The sequence below is a fragment of the Ambystoma mexicanum genome, chromosome 2p (genome assembly GCF_040938575.1).
Source record: "Ambystoma mexicanum isolate Mex_15411 chromosome 2p, UKY_AmexF1_1, whole genome shotgun sequence".
Classification (NCBI taxonomy): domain Eukaryota; kingdom Metazoa; phylum Chordata; class Amphibia; order Caudata; family Ambystomatidae; genus Ambystoma; species Ambystoma mexicanum.
The window spans coordinates 975,496,285-975,520,818 of NC_090923.1; positions in this window are offsets into that span (position 1 = coordinate 975,496,285).

Sequence of the window (24,534 nt, forward strand, 5' to 3'; positions counted from 1 at the left end):
AGCGTTGAGACGCGCGGGGCCGCGGGATGTGGCCTCTTTATAGAGTACGCTGCGTAGAACGTGAAGACTGGTGAGCAGCGTTCTGAGCGTGCAGCCATGTTGGTAGTATTATGGAGTGTAATCCCCGACGTGTCAGGGACCAGGAGGCCCAGAAATGGCGAGTTCGATGGTTTATGACAGCATGCCTCCTCCGAAAACTCGTCCCGCCGGGTTTGCCCGGGTGTATGAGATGGAACCTTCTGAGTAACCTGGGGGTATTTGAGTTTGAGATAGGTTCCCAAGTGCATTCACTGGGGGGATATCCTTTCCATTCCAACAGGTACTGGAGTTGGCCACATCTATATCTGGAATCACAAATTCTGGAGACCTCATACTCCAGTTGGTCATTGACGAGCACTGGGTTAGGGCGGAGGTTATTTCGAGAGGTCTGGACGTATGGCTTTATTCAGGATGTATGAAAGACTGGGTGGATTTTCTTCCAGGAGTCTGGTAATTTGAGTCGAAAGGCCACTGAGTTGATTTCCTTTATAGGGAAAGGCCCATAATACCGGGGAGCCAATTTATTTGGTCGTAGATGCCGTGGCAGTAGCTTCGAGGATAGCCATACTTTATCCCCTATTGTGTAGGAAGGGCTCGGTCTTCTTTTGGAGTCTGCATACAGCTTGGTCTGGGTCCTGGCCTTCTCTAATTGTTCTTTGGCCCCTCTTTGTACATTAATGAGTGTTTCAATCCAGGAGTCGACTATGGGAACTGGTGTAGGATGTGGAAGGACAGAAGGTAGAACCGAAGGGTGGAATCCTTGGTTACAGAAAAAAGGGCTGGTCTTAACGGCCGAGTGATCCGAATTATTATAAGCTAATTCAGCCACTGGTATTAAAAGTGACCAATCGTCCTGGACCTTGGTAGTGAAGCAACGGAGATATTGTTCCAAGGTTTGGTTAACACGCTCTGTAGCTCCGTTGGTTTGGGGATGATAACCTGAGGAGAGGGCACGTTGAATTCCTAGTATCCGGCAAAGGTGTTTCCAGAACTGAGAAATGTATTGAGGCCCTCTGTCCGATATGATCTTGGAAGGGAGTCCATGTAGTCGGAATATGTGTTCCAGGAAAATTCCAGCAAGTTCTGACGAGGATGGCAGTTTATACAGGGGTGTAAAATGAGCCATATGAGTGAACAAGTCAATGGTGACCATGATGGTTGTGTATCCCCTGGAAGGTGTTAATTCCACAATCCAGTCTGTAGCTATGAATTCCCAAGGCCTTGTTGGTAGTGGAGGTTGCTGTAGTAGACCCGTCGGTCTTTTGTTGTCGTGTTTGTTTTTATTACAGACAGAGCATGCCTGAACGTACAGTTGTATGTCAGCTTTCATTCCGGGCCACCAAAATTGCCTTTGTATTAGTCGAAGGGTATTGGTAATACCACGATGTCCGGAGCAAAGAGTATCGTGACAGAGGTTTATTATCCTTTGTTGTAGTTTTTGTGTTGGAATGACCAAGGCGTTATCTTTGAATAAGTATCCATGTTTAGTCTTCAAATTCCACAGGTTCTTGCTCGAGATGTCTTTCCAGAGCTCAGAGGATTGAGTTTGCATGCAAACTTCATCTAGGAGACTGATTGCCTGAGCTACAAATATTGTATGGGGAAACATCTTAGGAAATGTTCGGTCTTCAGGGGGTTCATAGTCAGGACGCCGAGACAGGGCGTCAGCGATTATATTTTGTGTTCCAGGAACATGGTGAATCTGCAACTGGTATTGGGCAAAGAAGAAGGCCCAACGGGCCTGACGGCTGTTCCTGCATTCCAGGGCCTTTAATACTTGGAGATTTCGAAGGTCCGTGCAAACCTGGACAGGATATTTAATTCCTAGAAGTAAATGACACCACTCAGTGAAGGCTTGGCGGATAGCTAGCAGTTCCTTTTCTAAAACCGAGTAATGAGTTTCACTGGGGGTCAATGTCCGTGAAAGATAGGCAATAGGATTTTCCAGTCCGTCATCGAGTTCCTGTTTCAAAACTGCTGCGATGGCATAGTTAGAGGCGTATGTTTCCACTAGGAAGGGTCGATTTATATCAGGTTGAGCCAGAATGGGGGCTTGTGTAAACTCTGTTTCAAGCGTTGGAAGGCCTTCTGGACTGATGTCCAATGAAAGGGAGTATCTTTCTTCAACAAGGCAATAATCAGTTGAACAATCTCGGAGAAGGATGGTATGAACTTCCGATAGAAATTAGCTAGGCCCAGGAAAGACTGGATCTGTTTTATGGTGGTCGGAGTTGGCCAGGATAGTATGGCCTTAACCTTGGATTGATCCATTCCTATGCCGTCTGGGCTAAGGACAAATCCTAGATAGTGAACAGTGGAAACATGAAACAGGCACTTCTCGAGTTTTGCTAGGAGCTTGTGTTCACAAAGCCTTTGTAATACTGCCTTAACATGCCCTTCATGCTTGAGAGGATCCTTAGAGAATATCAAAATATCGTCCAGGTAGACGATGACGAAAAGAAGCAGCATATCCGAATACAACCGATCCATAAAGCGTTGGAAGATCGCCGGAGCATTAGCGAGTCCAAAGGGCATGACCAAGTATTCATAATGACCAAAGGGAGTTCTGAAGGCTGTCTTCCATTCGTCTCCTTCCCTAATACGGATCAGATGGTAGGCACCCCTGCGATCCAATTTGGTGAATATTACGGCTCCTCTTACGGCTTCCAGGAAAACTGAGATCAAGGGTAATGGATAACGATCTTTAAGGGTGCACTGATTTAGACCTCGATAATCAAGACAAGGTCTGAGCTCCTTGGTGTCTTTCTTAGGAACAAAAAATAGTGAAGCTCCGGCTGGAGATTTGGATGGGCGTATGGTGCCGTTTTCTAGGTCAGTATCTAGGTATTCACGAAGGGCCTTTTTCTCGGGTTCAGGCAGAATAAACATTCTTCCAAAGGGAATCACAGCTGAAGGTTCGGTTTCAATAGCACAGTCTTCCGGCCTATATAGCAGAAGAGAACACATCGACGTATTCCTGGTAGGCTTTAGGAACCTGGACGAAGTTGGAGACCGTAAGAGGACCTTGCTGGGTTGTTGAACGTTCTTCCGATGGTGTCGGAGAAAGATCCAGGAGTAGACAATGAGACATGCAAAATTCGGAACCTAGGAACAGGGAACCTGCTGTCCAATTGATGTATGGATTGTGTTTTTGTAGCCAGGGCATTCCCAATACCATTGGGTAATGGGCAGATTTTATGATGTCAAACTTTATCTTCTCTCGATGATGGTTTATTGCAAGCTCGATTTCCATGGTCTGAAGGGTTATAGGTCTAGAAGAGAGGGGTCTCTCATCAATTGCTTCTATGGGTTGCAAGGTGTTCCGGGATTCGTAGGGAATATGATGTTTAAGGACCCATTCTTGATCTATGAATATTCCCATGGCCCCACAGTCCACTAATGCCAGAATGGGGTAGGTTTCCTTCTTGGATGGCGATAGAAAGGCCTGTAAAATTACCAGAGAGTTTTGTCCAGGAGAGTTCAAGGATGGTATGGATGTGGAGCCTACATCTCTCTCCCGAATCTGAGCTCCATCTAGGATCGGGAGCTGGCGTTTCCCGAACGCCGCGGAGGGGCTATTGGACATTCTCTGACTAAATGCTTGTCCGAGGCACAGTACATGCATAAGCCAGTATGGATCCTTCGCAACCTTTCTTGGGGGGATATGGGTCCACGGAAGGCCCCTAGTTGCATGGGTTCAGGTTCGTTTGTAGGAACAGAAGTATCTTCGGATTTCGAGGAGGTCTCTAAGGGGTTCTTCTGGAGGGGTGACTTGGTCTTCCTTTTCTCTGCCTTCCTTTCCTGGATGCGAAAATCAATCTGTAGAGCAAGATCCATAAGTGCCTGGTAAGAACTTGGACGTGCCACCCTGGCTAATTCATCCTTGATATCTTCATTTAGCCCTCTTCGAAAGAGAGTGAAGCAAGCTTCAGAAGGCCAACCCGCTTCTTTAGCCAGTTGCTTGAAACGAGTCACATAAGTGAGCATGTCCTGAGAGCCTTGCTGGAAATCGAGTAAACATTCTTGAGCACTAAAGACCTGTTCTGCGCGGTCAAACATGGTTTTAAGTGCTTGAATGAATCCGTCATAATCATCCAAGAGGGCATCTCCGGAATTAACTAATGGTGTGGCCCAGGCTAATGGATTCTGGGAAAGGTGTGAAATAATAAAGCCCACTTTAGCCCTGGGGGTGGAGAAATAATAAGGTTTAAAGGTAAAGTGGACCAAACAAGGAATCCACAGAGGGTTTTTGCAGAGCCATCATATTTCTCAACAATGCCGCCCAATAGCACACTGTCTTTTGTGGCAGAGTCGCGGGATAGCACCAATTGCTTTAACGCGGCGTTCTCAGCTTTCAGGTTCTGCACTTCGATCGTTAGTTCCTGCATGCCGCGCATAAGATCCTGGATGGCCGCCTCCATGTCTGTATCGACTTCGGTCAGGTGGCGTCTCAATCTGTCACAGGTTTCCCCCTTTCTCACCTGTTTTCGTTGTCTGATGACTTCTTTAGGAGGAGTCTTCTTTCGTATGGTAAGGGTCTTATACAAGCCCACTCGGCCGTCCTCGCCTTCCAGTGTTCGTTCAGCTTTGATGTCCGGGATCAAAGGAAAACTCCAGGAAATTCAGAAAAAGGATATGGAGCACGCGGAGGCGGTGCAGGGATTCCGGGAAGGGCTGGATAAGAAGGAGGGATGGTAGATTGGAAGAAGGGGTTCCAGGAACCAGGAAACAACAGAATAATACAAGGGAGAGTACGGAGCACACATCCGGTCACAGCTAACAGCAGTGTTGAGATGCGCGGGGCCGCGTGGGTGTGGCTTTTTTATAGAGTACGCTGCGTAGAATGTGAAGATGGTGAGCAGCGTTCTGAGCTTGCAGCCATGTTGGTAGTATTATGGAGTGTAATCCCCGACGTGTCATGGACCAGGAGGCCCAGAAAGGGCGAGTTTGATGGTTCATGACAGGTGTAGGATACTACCACATATTGAGCATTGTCCTTGGGGCTAGTTTGGGCCAGCATGGCACAGAGGCTGACCGGGCTAGCGTCAACTGTGATGATGGTGTTCCACTCCGGGTGGAAGTACGCTAGTTGACGATGGTTGGCAAGGTTTTCTTTGATGGCCTGGAAGGCTCCCTGGCACAGTGAGTCCCAGTCAAAGGGGTTGTCCTTCTTAAGGAGGGCTCGAAGTGGGTCGGTGGTGGTGGCGTCATTTTTGAGGTATCTTGCGCAGTATCCTGCCATTCCTAGGAACGACCGTAGTTCCGCTGTTGTTGTGGGGGCATGGAGGTCGGTGATGGCTTTTATTTTGTCCGGGTCGGCCGTGATGCCTTTGTCAGAAAATATATGCCCAAAAATTCTAAGGCTGGTTTTGTTGATGTCACATTTGGGGCCGTTGAGTGTTAGGCCAGGTTCTTGTAGGTTCTTGCATACCGCTATGAGTGCCATGTCATGTTGCTACTGAAGATAAGGATATCATCCCTATAGTTTAAGGTGTTGACCTCTGATGATATCAGTCGTCTGATTGTCTCTTGGAAGATTTCCACGGCTGAGGATATGCCGAAGTTGAGGCGTTTATATATGAATAGCCCCTCATGTGTGGCAAAGGTGGTGATTGGTCTGGAGGCCGGATCTGTGACAAATTGGTGGTAGCCCTGGTTGAGGTCCAATTTGGAAAGGTTTGTTGCTTGGTTCAGCCTGATGAGCATGTCTTGTAGGCTCGGTCCGTGGTGCCTCTCCCTTTGGATGGCGGTGTTGGGGATGCACAAGTCGACGCATATGCGCAGGCGTCCATTGTCTTTTGGGACAATTACAATGGGGGATACCCATGGTGTTGGTCCTTCGGCTTTCTCATTGATGTCATTCAGTAGTAGGAGTTGCAATTCTTTGGACACTTGTGCTTGGAGGTGGAAACCCACTTTGCGGGGGTGCTGTGGCACTGGTGTTATCATGGGGTCAATGTGTAATTTAATGACATAGTCCTTGAGCAACCCTACCCCTTCAAATAGTTTGGGGAACTGGGCTTTGAGGGCATCTTTGTTGAGGGGCCAGCAGGTTATTGCCATAACTTCACGCCTGTCCAATGGGTAGCCTTTTGTTACCTCAGTTGCTTCATAACATAAGTCTATGAGTGCCAGGGCTCTGGCTGTCCTATAGCTGAGGAGGCACCGCCCCACTGAGGGACTCTGGATGGCATATATTGTTGTGGTTGCTGTGAGATCTCTGTGGATTAGGTCGCATAGGAATTGGCCTTTGGATGTCATGGGTAGTGCTGCTCCCCACTGAAGATGTGAGTTTTCGATTGGCGTAGGGGATAGAGATCTGCTATAGCATGGTATAGTTCCTCGTTCATAACGTTAACGGTCGCTCCAGTGTCGACAACAAACTGGTTTCAGGTGTTCCTATTTGTACTGTCACTTTGGGAGCAGGTGTGTCTTTGGCGTTAACACTGAGGAGTCTGACGTATTCACTATCATAGCCATCTTGCAGGTATAAGGGTTGTTGTACCTCCACATGGAGAGGCCTCGGCGGGGAATTGTTGTACAGGTCATAGTCTGATGTCATGGGGTTTATGTAACTTCCTTGTTCCTGGGATGTTGAGTGTTCCCTCATGTAGGCCCTGTCTAGGGTGGTCATTTGGGTTTGGTTGTGGTGTTGGTAGCCACATAGTTTGTGAGGTTTCCTGTCAGACTCAATTTGTAGTCCTTCTAGGGCCCTCGCAGTGTTCGGGTGTTGATGGGCTACTGTGGGGTACGCCATCTCTCTCTCGACAGGGTGTTGGTTGTGCTGTTCTCTTTGTGGTTCCCGAAAGCGGTTGGGGTTTTGTGGATGGTTTTATCCTGTTTCAGGGAGTTGTTCCTTGCACATGGCTTGGAAGTGCTTTTCTTGGCCACAGAGCATGCAGCTTTGGCCAATTGCAGGTCATGGTCCTCAGTGGGGGTATTCAAATCCACATTGGTAACATTGCCTGTCGCTCTGAGGGCGTTGTGTGGTTTTCCTGAAGGATTGTCGGCTCTGTGGGCCTTGGTACCTGGTGTATGGTGTCATGGCAGCGATGATGTCTCCTTTCTTTGGATTTTCTATGGCCGCGGCTTAGACGTCTATTCTTTCATATACTCTGGCCAAGTCGAGGATTTCCTTGAGGGATAGGGGTTTCTTTAGAAGGTGTTTTGTGAACATTTACGATATGCGCCCTTCAATGATTCGTAGCCGGATGGCCTCATCATCGTTGAAGTTGGCAAAGTCGCACTTTATGATTTTCCTCTGGAGGCGGATGACGAATTCACCTTTGGATTCATGGGCTAGTTGGGCACATTAGTTGAAGGTATAGCGTTCGTAATCTCTGTTGGGTGTTATTACCAGCTTCTCATTGATGGTTTCTAGAAGGCGTTGATATGTGGCACGTTCTTGCGAAGGAATTGTTCGTATTATATTTTTGATTTCTCTTCCTGCAACATTCATGAAGTTACTAATCTTATTGGGAGGATCCTGTGTGCCAATAGCACCTACAAAGTCTTCAAATTCCTCCACCCATTCTTCCCACCGTTGACCCTGGTCATGGTGCGGATTGAGGATAAATGGGTTTGGTCTTCTCATGAGGCTGGCGTGGGATGTGGAGCCAGCATTGGCAGTTGAGGGTGTCCCCGCATCAGCGGCCACCTGTGCTTGGTCGGTCATGGTTGTTCAATGGGTAGTGTGGCAGAGTCTTGGGTCAGCCCTGTTGTTTGTTGGGGCTGGTAGTGGTATTCAAATGTAGGGGTTGCCAAGTGTCCTTTGGGTTCTCACGTTGAGAGATTTGTTTGTTGATTTTGTTTTATTTTTGAGAGACCTGCTTGTGTTGCAGGTGTCCTGCGTTAGTTTTTACCTGCGGATTGTGGTCTATCGGCCACTTGGTGTGGCTGGGTGGCAGGCTGTTTTTTTTAGGAGGCCTTTTGCTGGTTGTAGGGGTTATGTCCTCCTGTTGTGCTCATGGAGGTCAGTGTACCCTGATGAGGACCTCCCGCCTCGAAGTATGCAGCTGGGTTTTTTCCCACCAGCACTCTTGTTTTTGTTTCTAGCACTCACGTGGTTTATTTCTTGTTGGGCTATGTGGGCGTGTGCGCCCGTGTCCCTTTCGCTTCGTTGCTTTCCCGCTGGGTTTCTTTTTTTTTGTCTTCAACCATGCGACGGTGGGGGGGACACAGACTCCTTACCTGTGCCCAGCGACTCCCCTTTGGGCTGTTGCGGTCTCGGCGCTTCAGTGCTGTTCGGCTGCAGTCCGCTCCGACTTCTGTCTTCTGCTCTGTGGCGGCCTTCTTCTGCAGAGGTATGCACACGTCCCTCGTTGCACCTCTTCCTGGTGACCAATGGGCCTGATGCTGCTACGGCGGCTTCCTTCTGCCGCGGCTGGGCTCCTCTTCACTGCTGGGCTCGGGCTGTCACAGCGGCCCTCCTCTGCTGCGGCTGGGTGACCGCTTCACTGCTGGGCTCGGCGCTGTCACGGCTGCCCTCCTCTGCTGCGGCTGGGTGACCGCTTCACTGCTGGGCTCGGTTCTCCAGACCCTGCTGCACGCCGTGGGCACAGTGGCTACTCCAGTGTCCTGCTGGGCATGTGTGCCCTCCCTGTGACACGCCTGGGAACGGTGGCTTCATCGCCAGTTGTTGGCCTCAACCACACATATAAATCATTTGCTCATGATACGGCCCAATAAAGACAGGAGCCGCTCTGTATTACAACCATTCTTTATTCCAACTTCTCGTAACTAACCAACTTCCCCCCCAGTCGCTACCCTTCCACCCTCTTCCCGCCCTGGCGTGCTTCCTTTCTTAATTGAGCCGCTTCCATTTGTTCAGTCAGAACAGTGCCTGACGTTTAAGGTTACGCAATTCTAGGAGGTCATGGGTAAACCAATCGTTTGAGTGCCTCATGGGTTTGGCTTTGCGAGGGAGTAAGGGGGCTATAGAATTGACTGCATGGATAGGGTTAAGGTGTAGATGTCCACTAGTTCCTTTGGGTCGGTAGAGAATGGGTCTTTAAGGCAAGGGTAATCCAGCCAGGGAAGGCGGTTTTCTTTGGTGAGCTTCCGAGTGCTGCGTGTCACAGCCGGTGGGAGTGGTGTGGTGGTATTTTTGGGTTTAGATGGATTCGGGATGGCGAAGTGGATTATCATGTGGTGGTTGGACCACAGGCACGGGAAGTTGGAGCTTATAGTGATTTTGCAATTGTGGTCAGAAATCCAGTCTGATGTGTGGCCTGGATAGGGTTGGTGATGCCGTGAGTAAAGCCTAATGTTTCAAGTGAAAGCACCGGGGGTTGTCATGCCCTCACTTTGGAGAGCAATAATCATGGTTTTGCCACCTCCCCCAATTTTGGGTAAGATGTGTGTGTTTGGAGGGGAGTTAGTTCCTGGTCTCCTGAACAAAACATTGTGCCATCACTACAAAGACCAGAATTCCTTAAGACTGTAATTAAAAAAGCAATTGGCAACAGCTGAAAAGAAACACAGCCTCCCTGAAGAGAGTTGGAGACTCAGAAAATACTTGGAGGAGCAGAACTACTGTGCATTTGAACTGGCAATTGGGATTTAGCCCTGGTATATTTTTTGAACATTTTGTGGCAGTTGGGATTTAACCCTGGTATATTATTTGAACATTTTGTGGGATCCAACCCTGTTACCACTTACATTTGGGATTTAACCCTGTTATTTTTTAACATTGCCGGGATCAACCTTGTTATTACTAGTTTAAGGATTAAAAAGACTGGGAACTAGAGTGCACGCCTGACCTTTTCTTTTTTACTTAATGTTTCAAGTGCTTTGGTTTCTGTCAGTAAAATAATTTTTGTGGAGGTTTTGATATTGTCCTCGAGGATGTGAGTGACACCCTCTCAAAGCATGGGAGTTGAGAGTTATGTCATTTTAGGTTTTCTAGGCACAGTAAGTAACGGAAACGGAAAAAGGACTATAGTGAAATCACTTGGCGGCATTGGAACTGTGGCGGCAGGGTGACAGGACAACACAAAGCCAAAGAAAAAAGCAAGGGGGCCATAGAGTGAAATATCTAACACATAGGGTACTTGAGCAGACATCAACACAGAGAGAGACCATGGCAGTAGAAATTAGAGAAAGCAGACTTCTGTGAATACTGCTGACGTTCTGCGCATTCTGACTGCTTCTGCCACAACGTTGAGGGGCTGATATGGCGTTAATCCCCCATTCCAAGCCCTGGAACGGGGGTAATGGTCCGGCATCCCACGTTCACGAGGGCCTATAACAAGGGTACCGGGCTGTTACACCCCCTGTTCCAGCAGGCGGAACAGGGGATTAACGCCATTAGCCAAAGTGGTAACCCACAGTGCTAAATAAAAGTATTTTCATCATTCAACGGGGCGCCATGCCAAGATGGCCACCATCGTTATAGAAGACAGGGCTCCATACAGAGCCTCTCTTCTATGACTATGGCAGTTGGAAAAGGGAAGTTGCTGCTGCGGTGGCGGCAGTTGGTGGCATAGTAACGGCAACAGTCAGGTAAGTGGATAGGGGGTTTGTGATTTTTAAAAAATGATAGTTTCAGGAGGGCGGGCGCAGGGAAATATGGCGGCCCGCGGCGGGGTAGCAGCCTGCGGATCCATGGAACACAGGCTGAAATTACAGGTTTCAGCCCTCGATCAGTGGAACCTGATTGACTGCGCCCTCCCAGCCCCAGGTGCTAATGGTCTGTGGGTCATTTATGGCATTCTATGATGTATAAAACATTTGATGCTTTGTAGTTGCATGTTGCTAGAATACAAATTTGTTTCTCGGGTATTTTGATAGTGGATCTTGTGGTAGGTTTTTCAGTTAGTTAAATTGTACTTGCAAGGCTCTGTGAGTAAAATAGCTAATTTCAGAGCTTTGTGCATAACTTTCAAACTACAGGTATAAATCCTGTCATGGATGAATACTTTACTCTGTAATGATGAATAGAAATAGTACCACCAAATACAGTGAAACTTAAATTTGTAATTGAATTCTGAATTCGGAAAAGGCCAAAGTTGGAAGATAACATGTGCTTTTTCTGGCATATCTAAGGCTCTCTTGTTTTTCCCATGTGCTGCCTTTTCAATGGCAGCATCCTTGCACATCTATGTATGCGTTGGGTTTTTAGGAGTTAAGCCCTGGTGAAAATGTCACACTTCAGTCACTCTGGTGGCACCAGTAACTATAGGCTCCTTTAATTCGCCAGGAAGCATGTGATTCCCATTGTTTAAGTCTAAGCTAGTGGCAATCCATACTGTAGAGCCATAGATGGTTCCCATCTGACATACATGGAGCTCATCCATCTGACGACTACTGTGCTAATGCACATTGAAGGTCCAAATGTACAAGTCACTGCAGGAATTGCTTGGTTGTCTTTGCACAATCCCAACATTGATCGGCCTATGCAACAAGTTACCTTTTCATCTTCACACTGTCAGCAAGTCTGTAAGACCCGTGTTTTCGCCAAAGGCCATCTAGTACTATCCACAGCCTGCCCGTCCATAGCATTAACTTCGCTACCAGGACTCTCTGAACTCCCTCACTTCACACCTACTTCCTCGTACAGTCACCGGGCTGGATGGCTGACGATGCAAAATAGAGCCAGATTTAAATGTCTTCTCCTGGTACACAAATCTATTCATGGTAAGTCACACCATATCAATCCTTCTCTATCCATCTCTACAAGCCTTCTCGTAATCTCCACTCTGCTTCTCGACTACCCTTCTGGCACCTTGCCCTCCCAGTGCTTCTCTCGCTTCCACTCTTTCTCTCTTCTTGCTCCACTTGCCTGGAATTCTCTTCCTCGGGACATCTGAGAAACAGTCCACACAGATTTGTTCAAAACCAAACCAAAAGCCTTCTGCCATCACCTCTGAGTTACCATCTTAACCTACCTCTCATATTCCTTCTAGCAAACATTTGTCCTTTGCCTCTAACTTGCCTCAGTGCTTCACTTTTTCTGCCTCCATTCTAAATCTTGGTCAACAGTAACGCAGCTAGCCGTATTGTCTACGTGCACTTAAACATTTCTAATGCTTATTGTCCTTAATCAGTGTAAATACACGCTTGCATTGTCCTAGTGAGTATGCCATTTACTTTACTCCACAATCTGTTCAGAATGTCACTCAAACTCACTCCATTGTAAGAAGCCCACTGCTTCCCATCGTGGCTTATTACGAGTTTGCCAGTATTCCGGCAGTAAAAAAGTAAACAGAATTACTGATACCACCACTTGGTCTGGTGGTATTACCACTGGAACTATTACCTCCAGTGGGCTAATAGCACCTGACCAAGTGGTTGTATCAGTCATTTGTGGGTCAGCTCACAGTCCAGACTCCCATCAGCTCTTCTTGCTTTCCCTCAATTCCTAAAACATCAATCCCAGGTATCCGTGACTGTTTTGTTTTTAACAGGCTCCTTCAGGATTTACCAAATGTCCCTCCTGAAACCTCACTTTTTAAGACTTATTAGGACTCCCAAAAGGCCCTTCCTGGACATTGGCTTTCTGGAGGGTTGCCCAGAGCAATGCCAGGGGTCAATATTAATTCTAAACCTTCCAGGCATCACCTCTTTTGTTTTGCTAAGGATTCATAACAGGTCCCTCCTAGATATTGGCTTTTTCAGGATTCACAACAGGTCCTTCAACAGGTCCTTCCAGGACCTTTCCTTTTTTTTCCAGATTCACAAAAGGTACCTGCTGGACCTTGATACTTTCAGGATTCAAAACAGGTACCTTCTGCAGCTTTTCCCAGGATTCGCAGCAGGTTCTACCTGGAGCTTGGCTAACTCTGGATTAATAGGCATTTCTCCCCACTGATTAAGGTCATTATCAGGCAGCCAATATTGTAATGGCCTCCTGCCACGGACCAAGCTTCTTTACTTACCTCCCGTAGGGGTTTCTGGTGGCATGCCTTGTGGATTGGGCTTTCCATTTCCCACAAGGGTTTAAAGGGCACTCTCCAATCAGTGTGCAGCACCATCTTGGATTTCCTTTCATTGATGTGTAAAACCCGCAGAATTCCAGAACATTCTGTGGTCTCTTCTGTCTGCCTGAAATCGTGCCCCATGTGGAGCATTGGGTCACAGCACCTACAATCCTCTTCTTGCTCGTTCTCTCTCGGGTAAAGTGTTGACTGTATTTTTCAAGGTTTCACGAACTTCTTTGGTTCACGGACAACACCCAGATTCCAGAGGCTAGTGTCTTGCTCCGGTCCTTGGAACGTGGATGCTCCCAGTTAACCCATCCGGAAGTCATTATCTTTTCTGGCATTGTTTCCCAAGGGAAATGTAGTCTTTGAACCTTTAGTACTGCATCTCTGGAGAAGAGCAAACCAGCGGAATCACACCTGGTCCACCCCAAGGGAGGCACATCTGGTAGTGGCCAGACCAACCCTGTGCCTAATGACCCACTGCCCCCACATAAGGTGTTGTGATGAAGCAAGGGAATTCCTCCCTTCTTCCTAAGGGGAGGTCCCACCCCTGTGAGGGTAGGGAGGAGAGACAGCTCTGCAATACCCTCCCTAAGGGTATATGCAATTGGGACCTCACTGGAAGAGACTCCCCCTTAGGGGACAAGGACTCCCTTTCCCAGGAGGAACTCCCACAAGCTGGATGTACCATGGCCTACATGCAATGTTTTAAAATACAAGAAAATATGAACTGTCAAGACAGAGACAAAGAAACTCCTAAGGGATATTGTTATCTTGTGAGAAAAGGTTATTACCCTTTAAATACAGATGTCCACTTTACTGGGAGGAGTATGTTAAAAAGAGTGCATCCAAATAGGGAGGAGAGACGGAAGAGTGAGAGGATCGTAGACACAGGCTGTGGGAGGCCACAAGCTGCACAACAACATGTGAAAACGAAAATCAGCAAACCCATGTGTTTCAACTGGCTTGCAGCTACTACCTGGGATGCCAAAACTACAGCAATCCAGAGACCCGAGAAGCTGACTGGGCGGAAGCTGAAGCCCAAGTGGAGGTGGTGACGAGACCACCGTGACAAATCTGTGGTGGGCAGTCGGTCCGAAGAACGTCGCCAAGACCACCAACAACAGAGGACCACAATGTGTCTGTGAGTGCAGGTCAGCACAAGGTCACCGAAAGAAGGAAAGAGAGAGAGACTGATGACATGAACACCAGGGAGAAGACGACGTCCGCGATACAGAGAGAGCGAGAGACCTCCATTAAACTTGAGGCTTTGAACTCCCAATTGCCCTGCTTATGCTTCTTCTGGTCTCCCTAGCTGGGTCTTGTGGTTGGATCTACATTATAACATTGATTTTCTTTTCTTTCTTTTTCTTTTTTTTATTGTTATTGTCAACATTGTTCCAATATACTTTTTTATTTTTTTTATTTACATGTTTGTTAATTTTAACTATAATACAACACAAGATATACAACCCATACATGAACATAAAAGCCAGGATCATCACATTTATGATTACACTTTCCCTATAGAGAGGGTAAAATACAGATTTGAACTAAACCAGGAAGACAGCAGTCTTATAGATCCAACAATCTGCCCCAGATTTGATCAAACAAGTTAATTTCTTATCCCTGTATAAAATCAATCTCTCCATTCTGGATACTTGTTTCAAATCATCCATCCATTCTGAAATTGTTGGTCTGTCATCACTTTTCCATTTCCTCAATATCATTTTCTTTGGCAGAATTTGACGCACTGGAAAACCAACATCTCTGCGGAAAAGAGAGATCATCCACCATGTCATCTTCACCCAAAGTTACAGTCGTATAATCAAAGTCCAGATGTATCAGAAGAACTTCATTCATCCTCGTAGTGACCCCACTCCAGAAAGACCTTAGTTCATAACAATCCCAAATCATATGGTCAAAATCAAAGTCCAGATGTATCAGAAGAACTTCATTCATCCTCGTAGTGACCCCACTCCAGAAAGACCTTAGTTCATAACAATCCCAAATCATATGGTCAAAAGAACCATTAGCATGTTTGCATCTCCAACAGGCACTTGAATCTGCCAAGCCTCTTGCATGCAATCTTTGTGGCGTCCAGAAAACTCTATTCAGAATTTTGATCTGTCTACACCTTTCTCCTAGACTCAAGGATGATAGAGCCACATTCTTGCACAGATTCCTCCATCTGCCCTCCGACATCTCTGAGTCTAATATGTCTGACCATTTTGATTGTAAATCATAGTTTGGTTCTTTATACTGTTCAAGATTCTTGTACACTTTCGAAGCCATGCCACCTTCTGATTTATATTCTTTCAGCCAAACATGCCACCTCTTGCATCCATCCGGAATCTTGTGCACCACAGCTTTTTTCAGTTTCCTATACTCCCCCATTGTCCAATCTCTAAGATCTTTAAGTAGCTTCAGTCTTTTAAAGCTGATCCATTTTCCCTCTTCAACAAGATCTTCTAGCCACTGTACATCACCCAGTAGCCAGTTTGATCAGGAAAGAGTCTTTCCATTCAACGTACTTGCTGGATTCAACCAGAGCGAAGTAAATCCATCCTCTGAAACATCCTTTCCACTCTTGTTCCATAGATTCTTCCAGCATGATCTCACAAAAGCTGTTGATGGAAATGATTTATATCCAGTTCCATCCACTGTTGATAGAATTGCCCTGGGGGAAAGAGGCAAAGATCTACTTGCTTCCGCCAATGTCCAGATATCAGATGAATCTTCTATGAAAGGCACCACGTGGCGAGCCCCAAATGCCAAATGATAATTTTCAAAATCTGGGACCCCCAGACCACCACATTCTTGTGAAAGTTGTAGTTTCCATAGTTTTAGATGTGGTTGTTTTCCCTCCCACAGGAAGGACTGGATCAAGCTTTCCATTTTCTTCAAATAACCTTTTTTAAGCTGCAAGGGAATCATGCTTAAGACATAGTTAACTCTCAGGGTTGTCATTTTGATTGCATGTACTCTTCCCCATAGACTTAATTGTAACTCACCCCATATTTTAAAGTCTGACTCCATATTTTGGATATCGTGTGTAATGTTCAATTCCATCATTTTAGCTACATCTTTAGTCAGCCAGATCCCTAGGTAGCACATCTTGTCCGGACACCAATTAAAGGCAAAATTCTTTAATGTCAAGGTCGAGCATGAATTTGATGCTGCAGTGCCTCGGATTTCGACCAAATTGATTTTATAACCAGAAACTTTGTGAAAAATGTCTATTTGGTTAATTAGCACTGGGGTGGAGGACTCCACATTCTGGACAACCAGCAACATCTCATCTGCATAAAGCCAGACTTTTTGACATGCTTCTCCATAAGAAATACCTACAATTGCCCTGTCTCCTCGTATCTTCACAGCCAATAATTCCATTGCGATGACAAATAAAATGGGCGACAGATGGCAGACTTGTCTTGTCCCCCTTTCAAGTTCAAATTTGTCCGAGACCAGACCATTAGTGTTCACACTGGCTGTAGGTAACGAATATAATAGCCTTATCCAATCTATCTTGTTTTTCTCAAATCCGAAACCTTCCAAGGCTGCCAGAAGATATTTTCACTCTATCCGGTCGAAAGCTTTTTCCACATCCAGTGACAACACCACCACATCTTCCATATGTTCCTTACTCTCAAACAAAGTCAACAACAGTCTTCTCATATTATCCGAGGCATGCCTCCCTTTACCAAATCCCGTCTGGCTCTGGTCAGTTATATCAGATATCGAGTCCTCTATTCTCAAATCTAAAGCTTTCGCAAAAACTTAATTGTCTATGTTCAATAAGCTTATTGGCCGATAGCTACTCATTTTAACTGGAGAGTTCCCTTCTTTCAGAAAAACAGATATCGATGCATGCCTCATTGTCTCTGGGAGATGACCTCCCCTTGAAGATGAATGTAACATGACCAACATAAGCTGAAAAACGTCCTCCGGGAAACTTTTACACAGTTCCGCCGGTAAGCCATCCGGCCCTGGACATTTTCCTAAATTTAGTGCTCCAGCGGCAGACTTGAGTTCCTCCACATTCAAATCTTTCCTTAGGGAATCAATGTACTTTCACTTTATTCTTTTCAAATGGCACCCATTAACGGAATGTTTCACTTCCTCCTGAGTCATACGAACCTCTGAAGAGTATAAATTTGAGTAATAATCTTTGAAGGTATCATTAATTTTGGTAGGTTCAAAGGTCACAATCCCATCCTTCTTTTCAATAGTGTTAATCGTCCTTTCATTCTCCATAGTCCTTAATCGATGAGCAAGAAGCCTATCACACTCACTTTTTGCCCTTCTCATTGCATTTTATCCTAAATAGGAGTCTCTCAGACTTTGACATAAGCAGATCCTCTAGCTTTTCTTTTTTCTTTTGCAGGGAACCAATAGAGCTCATTGAGAAATTCAGCATGTTTCCTTTTTCAAGATTCTTATTTCCTCAATCAGCTTTATAATCTCAGTGTCTTTCTCTTTTTTCTTTTTGCTCAACATCCCTATCAACATTCCTCTCATGTAAGCCTTAAAGGCTTCCCATACATATTCTTCTTTCACTTCACCTGTCCAGTTTTGACCCACAAAAACCTTGCTTCCTTTATAATTTTATCCACAATATCATTGTCATCAAGAAGTGTAACCTTCATCTTCCAATGGTTTGACTTAGGTAAAGGGAAAGTGAGTTTCATTTCCAAAAAGATCGGTGCATGGTCAGAAATTACAATGGCTTTGATATCACCCCCTTTAAAAGACTGTGTACACAAACCAGAAGTCAAGAGGAGATCAATCCGTGAATACACTTTGGGCTTCATCACGACTTGGGCGGTAATGCCGGCGCTATTGGCGCCGGCGCTATCTGCCCTACCGCCGAACCCCCCGGCGCTAATAGCGCCGGATCACAAGTTTGGCTGTAATGGTATTCCCCATTCCCCATTGAGCCCATTCGGGAATGCCCCATTCCCCATTGGGCTCAATGGGGAAATTTCACGCTCATACAGCCGGCGGATTATAAGTGCGAATTATCGGCAGATTTCCCCCCAGCTCAGAGCTGGGGCGAAATCCACCGAAGCCCTGATTTGGCGGACCCTCAAATCCGGCGGTAATAGTGCTACCGCCGGATTTAAGGGTTACCGCCAAAGTCGTGATGAGGCCCTTTGTGTCTTGCAGAATAGAACGTATATTGTCTAGTTGAAGGGTTCTGTAATCTCCATGCATCTGGCAGACTCCAATCATTCATAAAATTCTTCAAGGCCTCTCTTTTCAAATTATTAGCATTGTCCAGTATCTCCACTCTTGTCCATACGTGGATCCAATGTAACATTAAAGTCTCCCCCTACTATAACATTCCTTACATTTACATTCTGCATAAATTGTGCAAGGGAAGTATAGAAACTTCCATCCTCAACATTTGGGGCATATATATTGCAAATACAGTAGGCAACATCTTGGATTTTCATATTGACACAAATAACTCTACCGTTAGATCCTTTTCACATTTCATTTCTGTAATCGGAAGATTCTTCCTTATCAAAATGCAAACGCCTCTAGAACTAGAAGTGAAGGATGAACAATAGACACTACCAACCCCACTCCCTTTTCTACTTATCAACATCCGCTTCCAACAAGTGCGTCTCCTGCAACATTGCGACATCTGCCCCCAATTCCTCTAATCTCTGTAAAGTCAATTTCTTCTTATTAGCGCAGTTAGCCCCATTAACATTCCACGAGACCACTCTCAAACTCCTTTTACAATATGAAGCTATGAGAGATCTGTCGCACACCCCTCCTGTGATGGATCCTAGCAATGCAAAGTAATTAAACCCCAAAACAAGAATATATAAGTACAAAAAGAAAAACACAAACAAGAAAAAAAAATTTAAAAAACTCTTGGATTTACACAACCCAAACCTCTGGAACTTCCCTTCCACAATCTCATAGAAAGGGACTGTCCCGCCCCCTCCCATTTATTCCAATCTATACCATAATTACTATAATTACCTTAATCTGATATTTCATCCCTAAAGACCCAATATTCCATTTGGTGTTGTTTCCAACCCCCATTAATCCATAAGTACACATTCTCTAATAACATCTAAAATGTAAGAGCCCGTCTAACATTACTAACCAACCTAAACAAAGTCTCAGAGCTCAGGATATGGCTATGGTGACAGAATCCCAATACCTAATACTCCACACCAATAGCAAATTAAATCTCAGTAACCCTTTCATCCATAATCAAACATACCCCTATTTATTATTCCTTCACCTGGAAAGTGCCTCTCGGTCCTCTGCTGTTACTAACCTGATTGCATTAATTAGGCATCTATACATTACCCATGTGATCCTCCTTAAGTATCACCTGCACCATCTCCATATTACCCCACTATGTCCTACATACCCGCCAGACCTCAAGGAAAATTATTCTATACCTAGATACAAAGCCACCCATTAGCTTCCAACCTTGACATCCATTTAACTATACAGCATTCGAGAGAATTCAAATGTATACCTCCGTCTAAACATGAAAACACAAGAGGTAACTAAAGGTGGGAATGCCTCTGAAGTTGTGCACCTAAGTGTCTAAGTAAAAGCCGCGCAACAGTCCAGCTGTGTGTTCCCTCCCCCGGCGGCGATGCAACCCAATATCCTCCACCCCTCCCCGAAACCCAGCTTCTCAAACTCCATGCCGCTATAGTGCTCATATGCACTTCAAATCAGTGCCTCCTACCTCCTCACTGCGAGACATCCACTGATTTTCTTTTCTTGAATCTCATTGCATCCATTTATTTTCTTTTAAACACATTTTGCCACAATGTAATTGTCATGACCTACAGAACGCGCCCCTTTTGGACTTCCTGGTCCTTGTCTCAACGGGGCTTACACTCCCTGGTACTCCCAACATGGCCGTCCAGCCTGAAGCACCTTCCTCGCTCTACACGTTGGACGTAGCGTGTTCTACTAATAGACCACGCCCCCCGCGGCTCCGCGCGTCTCAATGCTATTGCGAAGTAGCGACCAGACGTGTGCTCCGTAGCTCGCGGTATTGTTTCCCTGATTCTGTCCCTACTAACTCCATTCCTAGTCCCTCTCCTTTCTTCCCTACTTCCTGGACTCGTGTGCTGTGTAGTGCACTTTCTTAATTTCCCGGATTCCTGGATCATTGCATCCCGGAACTTTGAACGCACGCTGGAGTCGGAAGAGACTCTTGCAGCCTTATTCAAGACCCGATCCGTCCGCAAGAAGGCATCGACCAAGAAATCCAGCAAAGATCGGACTCAGGTGAGAAGGGGGGTACTCCTTGACATTAATTAGGTAAAGACTTCCTGCAGGCCCCCTTACATCACCCCCACCATAATGAATCCCCTTACTCGTCCCCCCCAATCGATATTTTGCCAAAATGCACTTAAAAATCTCATTGTTATGGGATTTGAGAAAATTGGCTTCGATGTTTTGGTACAATACCCTTGTGGTCCAGTTTAAGACTAACCTGGTCCAACAGAAATTGCCTATTCTATCTGACTAAGGAACTTCTCTCCTCCTGAACCGCAATACTCTTCTTGTCACCTGTTGTTATCACTTCCTCCTCTGCTTTGACTTCTTCACTTTCTGATGGAACCACCTCCTGCCCCTCTAAACCACCTCCACTTCTTGTTGCCATAACTTCCTCCTCCCTGCTTAACCTGCTACGCTTCTACCTCCACCTCCTCCTTTATATCATTTCCACCTCCTGGTATTACCACTGCCTCCTCCTGTCCCTTATACTCGTCTTGCCTCCATACCTCCTCAATACTCCTCAAATTTCCTTTCAACCACCTGTCACAACTTCCTCCAACAACCCACACCAACCGACTGTAGTATATGGTTTTATAATGATTTCCCTCCTCCCCCTGGGTTGGGCTCTGCAAGAGTGGCTGCACATGTGTCCAGTTATGCGGCTGTGTTGGGATTGGTTGCTGCTCTTGGGGGTCCCTAGCTTTACTCTGGGCTTGGCGCGGGACCACATCTTTGTCCGGCCCATTGGCTTGTCTGCCATCTTGGATTACATTCTGCGCCTCTCTAGTGCTGCCTATGCAGGACACTTTCTCAAGCTTTGTCAGTATGTGGATTCTATATTGCAAACACTCTTGTACAGTATTAAGTTCTCATGAATGTCTAAAAACTGTTGGCTCATGGTAAATATGCAATAGTGTATCCTTGGGAGGGTAACGCTCTGCTGGGAGAAAATGAATGAGCAACTTAATTACGTACAGAGAAAGTTACGGTTTGAAAACAGTATGTATTAAATATCGTAGCAAGCACAGGTATCTGGAGCGGTTCATATGGTGTTTGAAGTGACTCTTCTCGTACAGCAGAAAAAAATCAAAGTCAGGAAGTACTCACAACACTGTATCAGGACAAATGCTACTTGCATTGGGTGAATAAAATGTACTCCGACCTAAGGGAGGTGTTCTTCTTTTCTCTCTGGGCCTTTGGGTCTGCCTAGAGAAAGCTTCAGGCTCTCTCAATGGAGCAGGGGGTCGACAGCATGGTTTCCTGTGGCTGTCATCTGCCATACAATGGGGACCAAGGTACGGTAATTATGGTATCCTCTCCATACCTCCCCGGTCCCATCTTCCACTGGTCTAGGGAAGCACCGGGCCAGCTGAATCCTCCTTGGTCCCAAGAGCCAGGCAGGTGACCTTTTTAAACAGAGGGGCGAGCCAAAGATCTGATACATTTCAGCACTGCAGCTCTGGGTAAGGTGCTGATGTGGGGTGTGCGCTATAGTTAAAGAGTTGAGCCTTGTTATAGCTCCATTATGTTGATGCGGTAACTGATAGGCATGAGGTCACTGTGTGCCGGGTATCACATGGCCAAGGGAATACACATCTATTGACACTGCATTAAAGTTAAAAGATGGTATTAAACAAAAGTAAAACATAAGACTATTGCATGGAAATTGGTCCAGGATACCAGTAACAATAAAGGTTCTTGGGAAATGTAAATCAAAGGGCATATGAAAGGTTCCAGACAGATGGGCCCCAGTTTGGTGATTTTTAGAGCTCAGTTCTTATGTTTCCTTCTGGGGACCATGAGTGCTCTCCACCACTTTCAGGATTGTAGGGCTTCCTCCCTTTGGCAAGTGTTCCATAGGTCTGCCCCTACACAGGGACTTCCTTTCTCTCAGATACTCCCCTCTTCTGGGCCAAGGGTTCACCCCCTCTGTTAGACATTACAACTCCTCGGAATTAAAGTCACTATATCGTTCGCATTTTCTTGTCACTGTAGCCCCCCTCTCTTCTGAGATGGCAGGGCTCTGCTCCCACTCAATGGAGCTCTCCCTTCCTCTAAGGTCAAAGGAGTTCTCCTCTTCTGTTACACATGCCCTTGTCTAGGGATTAAAGTGACTCTCTCCGTTGCCACTTCTCACCCCAACCCTCTTTCTCTTGGGTCAGGGTTCTCTTTATTCTGGCCTCAATGGACTCTCCACTGTTCACTGGAGAGCACCCCTATTCTGCAGTTCATGGGGTTAACCTCTTCTTCACAGGTGCATTATTATTATTATTATTATTATTATTATTATTATTATTATTATTATTATTATTATTATATTTATTGAGCGTGACTTGAGGTCGACTGCCTTATAGATGATGCAGCAAGACTTGAAGGTGATTCTTGTTTGCAGTGGGTGCCAGTGAAGGTTTATGAGGGGCTTGGGTGATGTGGTTGTATTTGCGTAGACACTTGATGAGGCATGTGGCCGTGTGTAGGACACTTCTCAGTGACACAAGGGAGAACGATGGGAGGCCTTTGATGAGTGCATTGCCACCATCCAGGTGTGATAGGGCAGTTCTTGAATGCTGGATCTAAAGCTGTCGGAAGGGATGAAGGGCTTGACTTTCCACAGGAGGGAGATCTGATAACAAGGTGTCTGATTTTTATTAGCTTTACGTGTCATGAGGGAAAGGTGTTAGTAGATGTGCAACACGAGGAACTTAGCACAAGAGGTGAGCTCAGGTGTGAAGCCCTCAGAGTTCATGGTTGATAGCCAGGTCTACATGTCTGGGTGTTTGGTATTGTTGGTGAGAAGTAGGAATTTGGTCTTGCAGGGGTTGAGCTTCAGGTATGCAGTAGACATCCAAGACTGGATCAGCGAGAGGCAGATTTTGAGTCTATGGATGTCCTTAATGGATGCACCTCTTCTAGGCTTCAAGGGGTTATTCTCCCCCTCACTGAAGCACACCCCTTTCCTAGGGTTCAGGGCACTCCTTTTCCCTCTTATTGGAACAGACCCATTTTATAGGGTTCACTGGACTCTTCTCCCCCTCACTGGAACATACCCCTCTTCTGGGCTTAAAGGGGGTCTAGTACCCATCTACTGGTGTCAACTGGCTTTTCTCCATCTTACTGGAGCCCAACCCTCTTGTGTCCCTTCCCTGGTGCTCTCCAGGTTTCACAACAATCTCCTCTCCTTCGCTTCCTGCTCAGAGACACTGTGTGAGATTTCTAGACCCAGTTTTAAAGCCCTCATCATCTACCCATTGGCTGAAGCAATTTAAAAGGCCGCCATTTTGGAATTCTTTCAGTTATTTCCAGCACAGAAGCTAGTGTTTGTCTGCTTCTCTTTTCCTGCCTTGCGTCCTGGCTGTCCCCCTGCACCGACATACGTTTTGTGGGTTTCTGGTGTTTAAAGGGCCATCCCAAGGGACAGAAAAACCTCTACTAAATCCCCACCTGTGCAAAATGGGAAAGGGGGAGTATTTACCTCCTCAAATGATGATGCTGCAGAGGGGGAGAGAAAGCCATTCTCCTTCACAAGCACTGCTGCCGGAAGAGGAAGTTAGATTGTTCCCAATCGAGGATGCACATCTGTTGACTAAATGGTCTCCATCAAAGTCCTAGTAGTTCCCCAGGGTGTATTTCCCTCTGAATCCCTGGTAGACACTCCAGAATTCACTCCGGGTTTTGGATTTTTATACCTGATTCTTCTTGGTACATGCAGTAAAAAAGTACCCTCTTTCTTTGGGACCAGATAGCTCCTAAATAGTTCCTCTTGCAGGGAATTCAGGAATAGTCCAAGGCTGCCGTCTAACATCCTGGGTCTGATTTAGAGGGACTCTCTGGAAGTGTTTTTAGGGAGAATCCTTCATGGTTAATCTGCAAGGGTCTCCCCCTCACTTGTGCAGTAATTCTTTGCCTTGTGTGAGATGCTATTCAGGTTGCTTAGCTTTTCAGTTTGGGATGTGTATCAGGGTCCTGTCACCCCTATGTTCAGGTGGACAGGGGACAGGATTTGCGGCTGACCCAGAGGTTGCGGCTGAGCCAGAGACCTTGCCCGGGGGGGGGGGGAGGGGTTGTAAGGTGTTAGTAAATTTTAGAGAATCGTTAGTTGGAGAGAAGAGGGGAATAGACAAAAGAGAGGTACATATAGTGGGAAGCATGAATACATTGGGTGACATCTGTAAGCAAGCTATGCGGGCGACTCGCAGGGACATGGTCACAGTGGTCTGTTACATGCTTGCGTCACTACTAGTTTGTTTCCATTAAAGTTACGTGGAGTTTGACCTGAATGAGTCCATTCCCCAATAGT